This window comes from Dreissena polymorpha, chromosome 16 (assembly GCF_020536995.1).
Source record: "Dreissena polymorpha isolate Duluth1 chromosome 16, UMN_Dpol_1.0, whole genome shotgun sequence".
NCBI classification, from domain to species: Eukaryota; Metazoa; Mollusca; class Bivalvia; order Myida; family Dreissenidae; genus Dreissena; species Dreissena polymorpha.
This window is the reverse complement of record NC_068370.1, coordinates 37,109,395-37,125,663: the sequence shown is the minus strand read 5'-3', so window position 1 is coordinate 37,125,663 and position 16,269 is coordinate 37,109,395.

The window sequence follows — 16,269 nt, the reverse complement described above, 5'->3', positions numbered from 1 at the left end:
TCTTATTTTTCAATTCGCGGTCCCTCGACTAGTAAGTCGTGACCACGACACACCCCAATCGTTCCCACGAGTTAGTTAGTCGTTCCTGCGACAAGAATGTCAGGGAAACAAGATAGAAAAAAAGATTTGTGCAATTTACAAAATCAATAAACAAGGAGGAGTGAATTTCACATCTTGCGCTATAGTAAAATTAGGTACTGGCTTTAAAAATTAAATGTTAATTGACTGTATTACCCTTTGAAGTGTTAATTTGTCTTTCGCTCGTGCAGACCAACGATATGTTAAAGGGACCATCAGATATTTAAGGCCAACGTTGCCGTCAGTAAGACATGATTGCGCGTCCCCATCAAGGCGAGACTGCACCGTAAGACGAACCGGTGCCTCTATTAAACAGGATAGTGTCATTAAAAATGCGTAAACAATCCGTAATTGCATTTTAAACAGATGTTCTATTACTGGAAACGCGTGTTCTCGATCTTGAATGCTGACAGTATGTCCGGCAACTGGCGGGATTAAAGGTCACGGAAGCGAAGAAATCGCGCTTTTCTACTTGATTACCGGTATTTTTCCTACGTTATAGCAACTGGTTACGTGTGCATTATTTAGTAGCATAAACGGGAAACTGTTTATCATTTAATAACAAAGTAGAATTGTACGGCCATACGTATTTTTAAATCCAACTTATATATACCATGAAAACAATGACGTTCATTAATGTTGGTTACTGTATTTAAGTTTCATTATGAAAAGGCCAGTCTCTACTATCGTCTTCATAATACTTATTTATCGCAAAATATAATATACAATAGAAATGTTAAAGCACATTTCCATAGAACATAATCAAGCTTAAATAACCACACTACATCTTAAATAGAACATATCTGAAAGTGAGGGTCCGAAATCATGGCTTCTGAATAAGGAACTAACTTTACGCCAATTCCTTATTCAGAGGCCATAATTTCAGATATTTAAATTCGGATCATTCTAGAATAGCGCAGCTATATATTTTTTATTAATGGCTATTTTTAATGTAAGATGTTTTTAAGTTATATCTCTGATACAGTTCTTGAAGTTTGTTCTGACCTTAACTTCTGTAGAAGACTATCCGATAGCTGAATACTAGTCATGTTTAAGCTCATTCCGTTCTATACATAAACAGCTACAAACGGATATGATTAAAGATGCAAAGCGATTTCAATGCGTCAACATGAAAGCAATGCTGCAACGGAAGCAGCGGTCTGGGTTCCTCAAGTAGATATTAAAGTTAAATCGAGATGCCTAAATATTTTATTTTATAATTCAAACGCATGTGCGCATACTAGCTGTAAAAGTGTATTTTCTTCATAGATTTGTTTACGTGCGAAAACGCGTTTTTTCACTCATTCAGACCAACGGTATATACCGGCAACCTTTAACCTCAGAACACGACTATTGACTGTGGGGTCTAAAAAACGGTGATGGCTTCTTTGGAAAACAGTCTCTCGCCGATCTTATTGTAACAGTTCCGACTTTATTCGTACCGAATGCTGGTGAAATATTTCGGCCAGCGTTCTGTCAGTGCGACGTCACTAACGTCACCATAAAGGCGAAACTGCACCGGAAGCAGCGACTCACCGGCCTCTGGAGAGTTTCATAGAGATTCCTCCGTATTTTGTTTTTAATTAAAAAAACAAAAAACAAATTCGTATACCAGCTTTACTCATTGCTGATATTTAAATATATTTTCTCCGAAAACGCGTCTTCTTCATCGTGGATGCCAACGGTACATCCGGCGATCTTCAACATTGCCACCAGCTCAAAGGTCGTGGTAAACTACAAAATAGCGCTGGTCTTGGTGACAACCAGTCCTTTTTGTTCAAAGATAGTACACCTGATTACTTTGTCCACAAAAAAACTGGTAATCATGACGCAAAAAACTATTTAGAAATGTACTACAATACATATGTTTAATACCCAACCTACATTTAAAATGATTTCATTGATAAATGGTCTCTTAAGTTCATATTATTTGTATGTGTGGGTGTAAGAAAATTGCAGATCTTTATTCGATTTAAATAAGGAATAAGGAACCAGTTCCTTGTTCTTTTTCAATCCGAATAAGGAACTAGGTTATCATTAAAAAAAAATATTATAGATGTACTGCAATTAATGTTTTTTTATACCCAACCTACATTAACAATGATTTCCATTGATTTGCTTGTCTCTTTGGTTCATTCAAATAGTTTGTTAAGTATGAAAATGCCAGTTCCTTATTCGATTTGAATAAGGAATAAGAAACCAGTTCCCTATTCCCTTTTCAATCCGAATATGGAACTAGGTTATCATTAAATTAAACATAATAGTGATGTACTGCAATTACTGTTTTGATTCCCAACCTAAATTAACAATGATTTTCATTGATTTATTGGTCTCGTTGGTTCATTATTATAGTTTGTTTGGTATGAAACAAGCCAGTTCCTTATTCGATTTGAATAAGGAATAAGGAACCAGTCCCTTATTTCTTATTTGCACTGAACAATGAACTATTATTATTATATAATACTAGGTAGACAAATATTGCAATAAATATTTTTAACTTCGAACCTACATTTACCATGATTTTCATCGACATTTCATATTAGTTGGTTAATTTTAATTTATGTTTGAGAAAGTCAATACCATTTCCTAATCACCCTCTTCATTATACTTGTTTTCAGCGTGTATAGTGATATAGAATATAAAAATAAATGTGAAAGAATTCGTCCATAAACATAATCATGCTTAAATAACCCACACTAGATCTTAAATATAACATATCCGAAAGTGATATTCCGAAATACAGGCTTCCGAATAAGGAACTAACTTTACGCTAATACCTAATTCAGAGGCCATAAATTCGGATATTTTAATTCGGATCATTCTAGAATAGCACAGCTATATATTCGTCAGTATTGGCTATTTTTGATGTAAGATTTTTTAATTAATTTATATGTCTAATACAGTTCTTGAAGTTTTTTTTACCCTAACTTCTAGAGAAGACTTTCCGAAAGCTGAATATATAGTGATGATTTAGCTACCCAATTCCGTTCATATACCTATACAGTTACAAGCGGATATGATTAAGGATGCAAAGTGATTTCAATGCGTTGTTTATACCCACCTACATTAAAAATGATTTTCATTGAGTTATTGGTCTCTTTGGTTCATTTTAATAGTTTGTTTAGTGGGGAAATGCCAGTTCCTTATTCGATTTGAATTAGTTCCTTATTCCTGTTTCAATCCGAATAAGGAACTATGTTATCATTAAATGAAACTTAATAGAGATGTGAGCAATTAATGTTTTTGATATGCCCCCCTACATTACAATGATTTTCATTGATTTATTGGTCCCTTTGTTCATTTCAATATTTTGTTTAGTATGAAAAACTCCAGTTTCTTATTCGATTTGAATCAGGAATAAGGAACCAGTTCCTCATTCCTTATTCAAACCGAATAAGGAACTATGTTATTATTAATAACACAAAGTAAAAATGTACTGCAACTAATATTTGTTACATCCGACATACATTTACAATAATTTTCGTTGAGTTATTCGTCTCGTTGGTTCATTTTGATTTATAATTTATAGAAAGAAAATTCCAGTTCCTTATTCGATTTAAATAAGGAACCAGTTCCTTATTCCTTATTCGCACTGAATAAGGATCTGGATAATCATCACTTAAAATTTAGTAGAAATGTATTGCAATTAGAATTTTACATATACAGCCAATATATAAATAATATGTTCATTTATATGTGGTTAATTTGGATCAATTTCATTGATTTAAGTATGTTTATTTGCTTTAAGTAAGAAACGGGTTCCTTTTTCCTTATTCAGCCTCGAATAAGAAACTTGATTTAAATAAAAACAAACATGTTTAAATGTACTAGATTGAATTTTTTTATCACATACATGTAAAATAATAGTATATGCTTTAGGGTTTTTGATGTGAAGTTAGTATTCGAATTCGAATATCGGTTCTGTTTATACAAGAAATCCTATGCAAGCGCAAAAAAGAAACATGAATATGTAAAGTAATACATAAAGTAAATGTATTCGAGTTATTTTGTTTTGATTTACTTCAGAAATGTTTGTATTATTGTTATTTTAAACCATATAACACATATGTTACGCGTGAATAAGGAATAAGGAACAGTCCTTATTCCTTATTCGAATAAGGAATAAGGAACTACGAAAAAGGAACCAACGTATCACCCATTACATTGTAGTACACTTAGGGGTGCAATGTCCGTTCGATCATAATCTGTCTTTATAAAAGATAAATAAACGCAACACAAATACAGATACAATTTTATCTAATAAAGCACACAGACAGCCGCTTCACGCTAAATGAACTGATGTGTTCTAAACGCAAAAGGCTGACACTAAAAGAAACGCGAAATGCTCAATTGTAAAAAAATAAATTACAACAAGATGTATTTTAAACAAGTGAGTCTTTGATCGACCATTTGCATGACGTATTCCCAAGCTGTCCAGTACATGTATCCAAACGTTGTTGGAAATAAATGGCTGCAAGCAATATCGTAAACACAGTAAGTGAGGACAATAAGATGTTTTTCTCTGTCGCAAACACAATGAAAAACGCTAGCTAAATATAATTAAAACTTAAATAATCACATTTGATTGCTATAGCTTGTGGGTATTTTAATCAGGTAACTGCGCGTTATTTTCGATTTAACTGCAAATACTGCAATATTTGAAAATGTTGATACTATATTGTGTGAACAGTGACGTTCCCTTATTCGCTTAGGTACTATTCTCATTACAAATGGTAAGCTATATGTTCGTGTTTCCATGTCAAACCGGTTGAAATCATAGTTTATGTGAAAAGGATTTAATCACAGACGAATATCGATGTTTTGGTTTCTTGTAAAGACATTCCTACAAAAATGAGCGCTATTATTTCAGACAATTCATTTCACTATTACCACAAACATATATCATATGCAAAGTAACAAATAATGTTATACAATCAGAGATATTAATTCTGTATACAACAAATCTTAAGTTTTCTTAAAATTTCTTTTGTATGATATATGCTCTTACGGTTAGTAATTATAACTTTTGCTTTAAACAGATTACAAGCATGTGAATATTATTTTATGGATATTGCATTACTTTAAAAAACATAATTTGTTAACACATTGGATTAAATAAACACTTAAAGAATAACACACTTGCATGTGATTTTGTGTTGGAACAAAAGGAAATATAAAACATTCATTTCCGAAAGTGTCTAGACAAAAATGCAGAAAAACTTTTTTACTAAAACAAGTTACAAATGTATAGGCAAAAACATCAAACATATCTTTGTTGGTGATTACATAAGTTAACGTACATTATTTGTTTTCTCGTTGAATCAAGTCACTTTTAAGCACACAATTTGTATTCTCGTTGAATCAGATTAATACTTTAAGAATAACACATTGGCATGTGATTTTGTGATTGAAAACATAGGAAAAGGAAATAACATTCCCAAGTGTGTCTAGACATAAATAAGTAAATTTAAACTATAATAAACATATGAATAACATAAAATAAGACATTTTTACAGTAATATAGACAAAAAGAAGGAGACCAGGAGTAGAAAATCAAGCGAATGTCAATTTTGTTTTGGGATTTAAGTTGGTGTTATCGGTCAGAGACAGATGAGTTTGGAAATTGGAGGAATTAATTAGTAGTAAAAAAGCACGTACAGTGTTTTCAATTAAGTTATGCACTTGTGGCATAATAATAACAATCACACAGATATAACAAGCAGTTTGCAAGATTTTGAAATAATATCAACACAATCGTGTTTTCAAGTACTCCACATATAATAAATAACACAATATATATTCACATCTGATAAACACATTCATATAGTTCACACCCCCAACGTCATGTAAGTAATCACTTCCCATCTAATAAATACAACAAAAACACAGCAATACATTCAAAATGAAAGTTACCTCCCATCATTTAATGAATTCAGTCATAGCAACTGCTACTTCCCAACTGATAAATACAGTCATAGTTAGTTTTAGTTACAGCTACTTCCCAACTGATAAATACAGTCATAGTTACAGCTACCTTCCAACTGATAAATACAGTCATAGTTACAGCTACTTCCCAACTGAAAAATACAGTCTTTATGACAGCTAGTTCCCATCTGATCTGATAAATGAAGCAATACTTTCCTTCAAATAAACATAACTTAAGGCTATTACTTCATATCTCATAAACACGGTAATTGAACTAAGAACTTCACATTTTATAGACATAGTCGTGTTATGACTTCTTACAAACTCTGAACACGCAGTCATTAAACTAATTATCCCCATCTCATGGAAATAATTACTTACAATCTCTTTTATGCAATCATGGTACTAATGTAATCATAGCTCTAAGAAACAGTCATGGTAATAGTATTCCCCTCTTCATATACACAATAAAGGTACTAATTATTTACCACCTCATAGAAACAATAAGGTACACAGTGCGTCCCATCTCAGAGACGCATTAATGCTTCTTCTGAAATCCACCACCTCATAGACACAGTCATTGGATTTGTTCTGTTGTATTTTTTTCTCAAAATTTGCAAATAATTAATACAAACAACCGATAAACAGCAATATTAAAACAAATGCTAACCCAACACTATTGTGTTTTGTCTATGTGGTACAATTAAACAAGATTTTTACCTCGGTACTTCACAAATCATGTTAAACTTTACCATATGTTTAATTTGTCATCGTTCAAACTTTTTTTCTGATTTTTTTTATATTCAATATATACAAACAATGTATACATGTATATGATCATACAACATAGTGATTGTACAAAGCAATAAAGTTCGACATGTTATACAAGATATGCTAATATATATACTTTTTTGGTTTTCATAAATTAAAAAAAAAATGGGCTAATACGTTTTTTTCTTTGGTTGTTTGTGAAAGGCGTTTTTTTTTAAGAGAAAAGAAAAGAACAACAAAAGAATAGTTATGAAAAATGATGAGTTGTATTAAGTGGGAAGAAAGCATAGTGGACTTGTGTGTTTTCTTGTATATTCACAATGATCTTATAAGATTGAAAAAAATATACAAAAATATTTTGGAAAGATAAACTAACATTTGAGTGAAATGTATATAAGTGGACAAACATTATGAGAATTTAATCCGATTCCATGTTTGTTCAAAGATTTGTAATGTGTCATTACTGAGGGCTATTTCTTTCTCAATCTGGATTTTTAGTTACAGACTATGGACAAAACAATTAACATTTTGTACTAGTTTTTTGTACTTCATGTTAAAGATAAAATAGTTCATAATATAAGAATAAAATTCACAACATTATTACAGTCTATTGATTTCAATGAGTAATTCCGAAACTTACATTTAAGAAAGATAGTTTAACGTTTAGTAGCTGTTGTTCAAGAAAAGATACTAATTTACTCCAAATAGGCTGGATGTGTTTGCACTCCCAAAAAAGATTGTTCTATAGTTTTGATGTTTTCACTGCAGAAGTCATACAGATTTGAGGTAGATAATTTCCATTTAAAGAGATATTTATTTGTAGCTATAATTCTATGAATGTTTTTTATATTGAAAATTTCTCAGTGTGCTTTCAATAGTTGCTTTATATGGCATGGTAAATATGTGTTTCCAACAAAGTTCATGTTCTCCGAAAAGGACTTGCCATTTATTTTGGGTATTGGAGTTTTCTGTAGGGTTTTTAACTTGCAGTGTGTACAATATTTTATTCGTTTTGTTTTTTCTTCCAAGTATGTTTTCTACGAATGTTGTTTGAGTACATGGTGTATTATTTGTATTGATTCAGATTCAATATATATGGGTATGCTTTTGATTAGTGTGTAGTACTTTAGAAAATTATTTAAAGGTATTCCGTATATGTAGCATATTTCATCAAAAGAGTAGAAATCCCTAATTCTGTAGACATATAATTGGTCGACATATTTAATGCTTCGTTCAAAACGACCAATCTTTATAGAAAAACGTCTTATTGTTTGAAGTTTATGTCTTTATCGTTCCATAAAATAGTTTTACTGCTGGTTTGGGTTTCTAGGTTATGAGTGACATCACTCCACGCTGATAGAACATCAGACAGAAATATGTTTTCGTTTGCAATTTCATGTAAGTTGGTATTGCTGATGTTACATTCAAGAGTAAGGAGTCACCAAATTTTTTAGGATTTTTCTTATATAATAATTTCCATTTTACTTGTATTGGTATTATCTAGGTATCTTTTAACCCAGATGCATTTGATTGCATTCAAGAATGAGTCAATGTTCGTTAATTGGATACCTCCATTTTCTACAGATTGAATTAACTGAGTTCGTTTTATTTATCAGGCTTACCCGTCCATATGAAATAAATATTGCTGATTTTATATCGTTAATAACATCATTTGGTGGATTTGGGAGAAATGTTAATACATAAATTTAATTTAGGAAGTGCAAACGTTTTCAGTACTGTGTTTTTTCCGATTAGTGTAAGTTTACGGTGATGCCATGATTTTAAGCAGTTTTTAAAAAATTCTGTAATTTAGGTAGTATGTTTTTAAGAACTGTATCCTTTCCATTATTTGTGAAAATAAAATAATTCCTAACGTTGTGGCTTCATCGAATGTCCAATTAAATTTCATTTCTTTTTTATATTGGACATTACTTTGTTTTAATTTACCTACTCGTAGAACAGTACATTTACTTTTGTTAAGTTTAAGACCCGATGTCATTCCGTAAAGGGTTAGCGACTTTATTAGGTTATGGAAAGAATCGTAATTGTCGTTTAAAAAATAAGTTGCATCGTCAGCAAATAGGGACTGTTTGATTTCTTCGTCAGGTTCTAGTGATATGCCTTGTATGTGTTTATTTGATTGGATGTGATGTGATAGATACTCGATGCAAATAATAAATAGAGATGATGAGAATGGACATTCTTGTCGAACCCCTCGTTCGATGTTAAAACTGTTTGAAAGAAGCCATTGTTGATGATTATACTGTTAATATCGGTTTATAATAGTTTGACCCATTGAATGAGACTTTCACCAAAAGTTCATATTTTCTAAGCAAGAGAACATAAATGAATGATCAAGCGAATCGAATGCCTTTTCAAAGTCTGCACAGAATATTAGACCAGGATTATTTGAATTGTTGAAATAGTTTATGCATTCTTGGATAAGACGAACGTTTTCCCCAATGTAACGTCCTTTTATGAAACCAGATTGAGATTGTGAAATGATTGATGGTAATATTTTTTTAATCTGTTTGCTATACTTTTAGTTGCAATTTTATTATCATTGTTTAGTAAACTAATCGGGCGCCAGTTTGATAAGGATTCTAAGTTTTTTCCAGGTTTTGGAATAAGTGATATAATACCTTGTTTTTTGTAGCGTAGTTAACTTTTCGTTGTTAAATGAATAGTTAAGTGAATTAATAAGATGTGTTTTTATATCATTTCAGAATATTTTATAAAATTCGATTGTGATGCCATCAGATCCTGGGCTTTTGTTATTTGCATTTCTTTTAGGGCTAATCCACATTCATATTCCTTAAGCAATCCGTCGCACAGTTGTTTTTTCCTCCTGGTTTATAGCGTGATGTGTATTTTTAAAAAGGGTATTATTTTCAACATGTTTTTGTTTATAGAGGGTTTCGAAAAATAAACGTTGTTCTTCTAGTATTTGAGTTCTGTGTGTTATATATTTGCCATTGACTACTAATTTGTTACATTTTTGTGTTCACTTCTACGTTTTTCAATGTTTGCGAAATATTTTGTGTTTTTTTTTCATTGTGTTCAACATGCTGTGCACCCGCTTTTAGTATTATTCCATTGAGATGTGTATGATAGATTCCATCTAATATTTGTTTTTTAATGTTATTTCATTTTCAATGTCGGTGGTATCATTTGTGTTTGTTTGATGCAATTGTTTTTCAAGTGTTTCAATGGTTTTGATGGTTTCAGTTACAAGTTTGTGTGTTTCTTTTGTTTAAATGATGTGTATCTAATTGTTGTGTTACGTATATTTCCTTTAATTACTTTCCATAAGGTGTTTGGGTTTGCATCTGTATTATTTTGAACTGTATTTAATATTTCCTGTTTTATTTGTGTTTGATATTGTGTATCTCATAAGTTGATGTTGTTAATTTTAAAGAATCCTGGGCCTCTTTCAGGTAGTATATTGTGCAGTTTAAGTTCAACTAGGGAGTGGTAAGTCATAAATCCTGGTTTTATGTTACATGTGTCAATAATGTTGCAAAGAGATTCAGATATTAAAAAATAGTCTTATCTACAAAATATTGTTGGTTTTGCGTTCGAGTGCCAGGTGAATTTGCTTTTGTTTGGGTATACGCCAGATAACTATCATATTGTAGTTTTCAATTATGTTATTTAAAATGTTTATATTTTTAGGATGAGTATAAAGGTTTCCATTCTTTTTATCCAATAATGGGTTCAGGACAGTATTGAAATCACCACCGATTTTAATATTTTTATCTTGGTTATTAATTATAAAGGATTGTAATGTTTCGTAAAGTGTGGAATCGTCTATATTAGGGCCGTAGACGTTGATTAATGTTATTTGTGTTTTTAGTGTATTTTGATATCTATACTTGCTTGTCTGCCAATTATTATTTCCATAACGTTATCGACTGTGACCCCTATATTATTTTTTATCAGAAAGGCAATGCCTTGTTTATTATTATGTTGTCCACTGAGATAGATGTCTCCGTCCCATTCAGCTTTCAAGGTTTGTGCTTAAGAAAGTGTCAAGTGACGTTCTTGTAATAGGCATATACTATATTTTTTCTCGTCTAACCATTTGAAGATTTTTATGCGTTTGTCTTTATTGTTAAGCCCTTTTACATTCAATGTACATAATTTAATCATTTAATGAGGTGTAGGGTGATGCAAATTTGTGTGTGCTTGTCCAGTTAGTTTCTATTTTGAAACCTGTCCAGTTGGTTTCTATTATACACAAGATGTCCATACAAATAAACAAAAATAGAAAACAAAAGTTAGGGATACAAAAAGATGAATATTCCATAGCAATGAAGAAGTAAAAAGAAATAATCACAAGAATGAGAGAAAAAACGACTGGTCTCCAATAGAGACATACAAAAAAGCATAAGCATAATCTACATATAGTGGAAGGAAACAAAAAAAACACAATAAATTAAAAAGAAAATAAAAGTAAAAAAGACAAAATGTGTAACGGTAGCTTGGCTAAACATTACAAAGATAAATAGACATATGCAATCAGTAAATAGTTAATTTCAGAATTACTTTTCGAAAAGTTATGTTTAATTAAGTATTTGTTGTACTATTTGTTAGAACAGATATCAATAAATATAATATTATTAAAATTTATTAAGTTGATTTAGTTTTTAACTAACAACATGTATTAGATTTGTGTCGTCTAATTCGCCCTTTTTTAAATGCAGATATAAGCTTCTACAATCTTATTAAGAAATGAATAACTTTTTATTTATTTATATAAAAAATCTTATAAGCTTATAAGCTTATACAAGGTTATTAAGAAAAGAATAACGGTGTTTAATTTATATAAAACAAAAACACTAAATGTACTACTGTTAGAATTCTTATGGAATATGATTGTTATGTTCATGTGATCATAAGTGCATAACACTAACGTATAATTGACATAAACTATTTACATAATTATACATGTAATAGTAGCATTTACTAAAACATCTATAATGCGCTTGTTACATGCGTAAGATGGTGTATCAAAGTACAATGCTAACACTATCGTATATGAAGAATATACATTTTGGATTATATGCACACAGAAATTCATGCAATACATGTACTATTGGTACTACATATCTTAATTTAAATATATTATCAGATAAACACGTAAGAAAACAAACACAAGTTTGATACGCATTTCATTTGAAATACCATATATAATACATAGTTTCATTGATTACAACCCTTACACATAAAAGCCACATTATATTTTAGATTGGTATCAGTAATGGTACACATGCCATATTATAAACTTGATTTTAATAATTCGAGTGCATTTTTAATGATGATTTTGAACAGACATTTATTTTGATATCTGCAATTTAAACAGTACATAACCAAATATGATAAACATAATATAAGTTAATAAGTAGTTTCTTATTGGTTTTCAACAAAACAATATTTGGACATTTAGGACTTAGTAATGGTCAAAAAAGGGCTCTGCCATTAAGGAATAATATATTTTAAATTAGCCCAACAATTTAAAAGGCATTAATTTACTTTTTAAATAAACATCAAAATATTGAAAAAAAGGCGTAAAAAGCGAATTATAAAAATGTTGTTGTTTTTTTACATGGGTAATTGGTCGATTTTATTCCACTCTAAATTGAATACAAAATAACTGTAAAATTAAGAATGTTTTGTTATTTTATCAGATGTGTCTGATGATCATATTATTAATACCAATCAAAAGGGGGGGGGGGTATCATTTTATATGAGCCACGTTAATCGAAAATCTTTCGTTTCCCATATGCAGCAAGAGTAGCTCAGGATGATTGTTACAGCGTGGTCAAGAGCTACCATGTCCGGTATAAAATCACCTAAGGTTATGTGTTATGTTGTCTCATTACCGGTGATTGCTGATCAGACTGCACTCTACAAATGCATACGACACATTTTCGCATGACACGGTATATACAATACTGTAGATTAATCTATTACCTGCACATTTTTGTATCTTGATATTTTTTGTATATGCTAATAACGTATGCTGCACAAATACGTCATTCTTAACTAGATGTGGTAACGATTGCTATCGGAGCAACCGTATTTTCTCTTGAAAAACGTTTAACTACTTCAATCAGAGAATTCCGAAGATCTTCGTTCTTGACGGCGTACAGTAATGGATTCCAAACACAAGACGACTTGGCGAACATGGCTGGTATCAGGGCGACTGTGGGAGGCAAGTTGGTAACGTTGTTGACCATTGACCACAAAGACAAGATGGCGTACGGCAGCCAACTAGCAAAAAATCCGACTAAAACACAACACAAATTGATTAAACGTTTTGTTTTAAGTATTAAGTATTTTGAAGATGTTGATACTTAAATATAAAATATTGTATAATGTTCTCTAAAATGCAGTTCTTTATATTAACCCGTTTAATCAACAATGTTAAGTATTCGGTTATTATTGATTATAACCATAGCAACATTATTGATGACAACCATAACTGTTGCTGTTCACGTAAATCATGTCTTTGCAATCTGTCTAGTATTGATTTACATTCATGTTTCTATAAACACATTTACATTGGGAAAATATTCCATTTTTATTTATAAAATTGCCTAACAAGAACATGAGTTCGCAATCCATTGTATAAAAAATCCCTTGTATACTTTCATTAGTTCTGATATGTAAAATATTAATATACAACCCACATCAAAGACTATAAGTATCCAAAGACTTATTTACCCACATCAAATAAAACATGAGCCGTGCTCTGTGAAAATGGGGTTTAATGCATGTGCCAAAAGTTACATTCATTATTAGCCTGTGATGTCCGCACAGGCTAATCATGAGCGACACTTTCCCCTTTAACCTGATTTTCGCTAATAAGCGACGTTCTGTAAACGGAAAAATTGCATGAAAGCGGGGAGTGTCGTCCCTGATTAGCTTGTGCGAACAGCACAGGCTAATCTGAGACGGCACTTTACGCACATGCATAAAAACCCATTTTCACAGCGTGGTCCATTTGTATTATAAGTTACACTATTAGTAACTGCTGGTGTATGGAATATACACCCTCAGTAATTTCATACCATACGAGAGCGAAGCTCGAGTATGGTATGACATACAGGAGGGTGTATATCCCATACACCATCAGTTACTAACGGTGTAACGATTATATCTCACCGACTACCTTTAAAGTATATAATGTATAATATAATATATAATATTATATAATATGTAATATATAATGTATTAAATATAATATAAATGATATATAATAATATTTATAATATCATATATAATATATCATATAATCTATAATATAATATGATATAATATAATATACAATATAGTATATATAATATTTTATAATATATAATATATAATATATAACATATAATATAATATAATATAATATATATAACATATAATATATAATTTATAATATATTATATAATATATAATATGATATATAATATAATATAAACTATATAATATATAACGTTTAGTATATAATATATGATACATCATCTATCACATATCATATCTCATGTATAATATATAATATTGATATATCATGTATCTTGTATAATATATCATATATCATATATAATATATCATATATCATATATATATTATATATATATATTATGTATTATATATATTATATAATAAATATAATTTTATATAATATATACTATGTAGTATATAGTATACATTATATAGAATAAATTATATATTAATAACAATACTTATCTAGCAGTTTATCGAACAGACGCCATTTTTTACGTTGATAGAAGTATGGAAATTACTCGGGATGTATGGAAATTACTCGGGGTGTATGGAAAATACACCTTGGGCACGTGACCGCTCTAAGCCAATCGGATAAGGTCATTTTTGTAGGAGGTGAGATATATGTATATCATTGCATTATTACCCCCAAACAGAATGTTAGCATACACTGACATCATGTACCCACTGTTAATAATGTAAGAATTCTATGATAATATTTACCTACAATAAATTTAAGTATTCGTCAATACAGCGACGTGCCGCAATGTGCAAAAATACATAAAATATTCTAGTGTTAACAGATTGTTGAGAAAAATGTAACATACATATAATACGGAATTTAAAGGGATTGAGTATCATCGTTGAACCAGCTTTGAAAATACAAGTCCTGCAAACTCGATTCAACGAGGAAAACAGCGAATATGCCTTAAAATCAGCGGAAAAGATGCATGAGAAGTAATAAGAAAGTCTCACCTATCATCAAAAAAGCAGCAGATGCAACTTCAACCTAGCGAAGCCGAGTCATTGACTGCTACACAGTGACGCCGCGGCTCCAATTGTGTTTTCGTACCTACAACAGCAAATTGTGTCCTGTATGAAGCCCCTTCATTATGTACCTATTGAAGTATTTTTGTTCTGTATTTTGGTCATATGTTAACATGAACTGAACATGGTATAAATAAACTTCGATTCGAACCAGGAACTTCCGAAAATGGAATAAAAGTGTAAAGTACGTTTAATTAGGTTACCTTTATACATGTTTTTATAAATATCCGCAAAACAACGAACGATATTTTAATCATATCGTTCTAATTCTGGAGTTGCTGGTTTCAATATAATGGCTGGTTTCACGTTACAAGTAATCAACTTAAGTAAAGGCTAAATTAAAAAACAATTAGGTGTAATGTTTATATAATAACAGGTTACTGCCTGATGCTTTTGTAATATATGAGCAAGGCTTAGAATAATGTAACGGCGAGACTTGCCGAGCCATTATTTTAATGAAAAACGCTAAAAAGCTGCAGTTTTTGCGGGAAATAATATGCATTTTGTCGTTTGACGTGTTAATATTGACGTCATGAGCACGCGCGCTTAATTTTTGTAAAACAAGTTTTTTGCTGTTTGTGTTTCATTTTTGGCTTAAAATATATTATATATTGGTATCAAATTGTTTGTTTTGTTGAATCTGATTCGATTTTACTGTAAATGATTACTTTATTGTTGATTCCGAGTAATATAACAATCCTTCACACATGACTGATATAAGAACTTCCTGTTGATCATGATATACAAAAATTATACCAGGGAACGTAATATCAGGCAGAAATCAATGCGATGCATAAAAACTATCAAGAGCATTTTCTTACAACAATGTATATGCAATATATCAACAGTCAATATTATCGAGTAGTTATTCTGACTTCTAGGAAAAATAATTGATTTTCAAACGTGTTTCATTATAACACTGTTTTTCTAGTGATACGTTAAACAAAGCAGGAAAATGTAGTTCTGACGCCAAATAATTACAAATAATTACATCTCACAGTTACGGCTCTCCTAATTGTATCGTGGCTTAAACAAGTCCACTTGAAACACCCTCAAGAAGTACAAGACGGAAAAAAACATCTTTAGAAGTTTCAAGTGTGTTTTTTTTATCCCTCTACTCCAAATATTACGATATATTGAGGTAGTTTAATGGTTTTTAAATGTGCATGT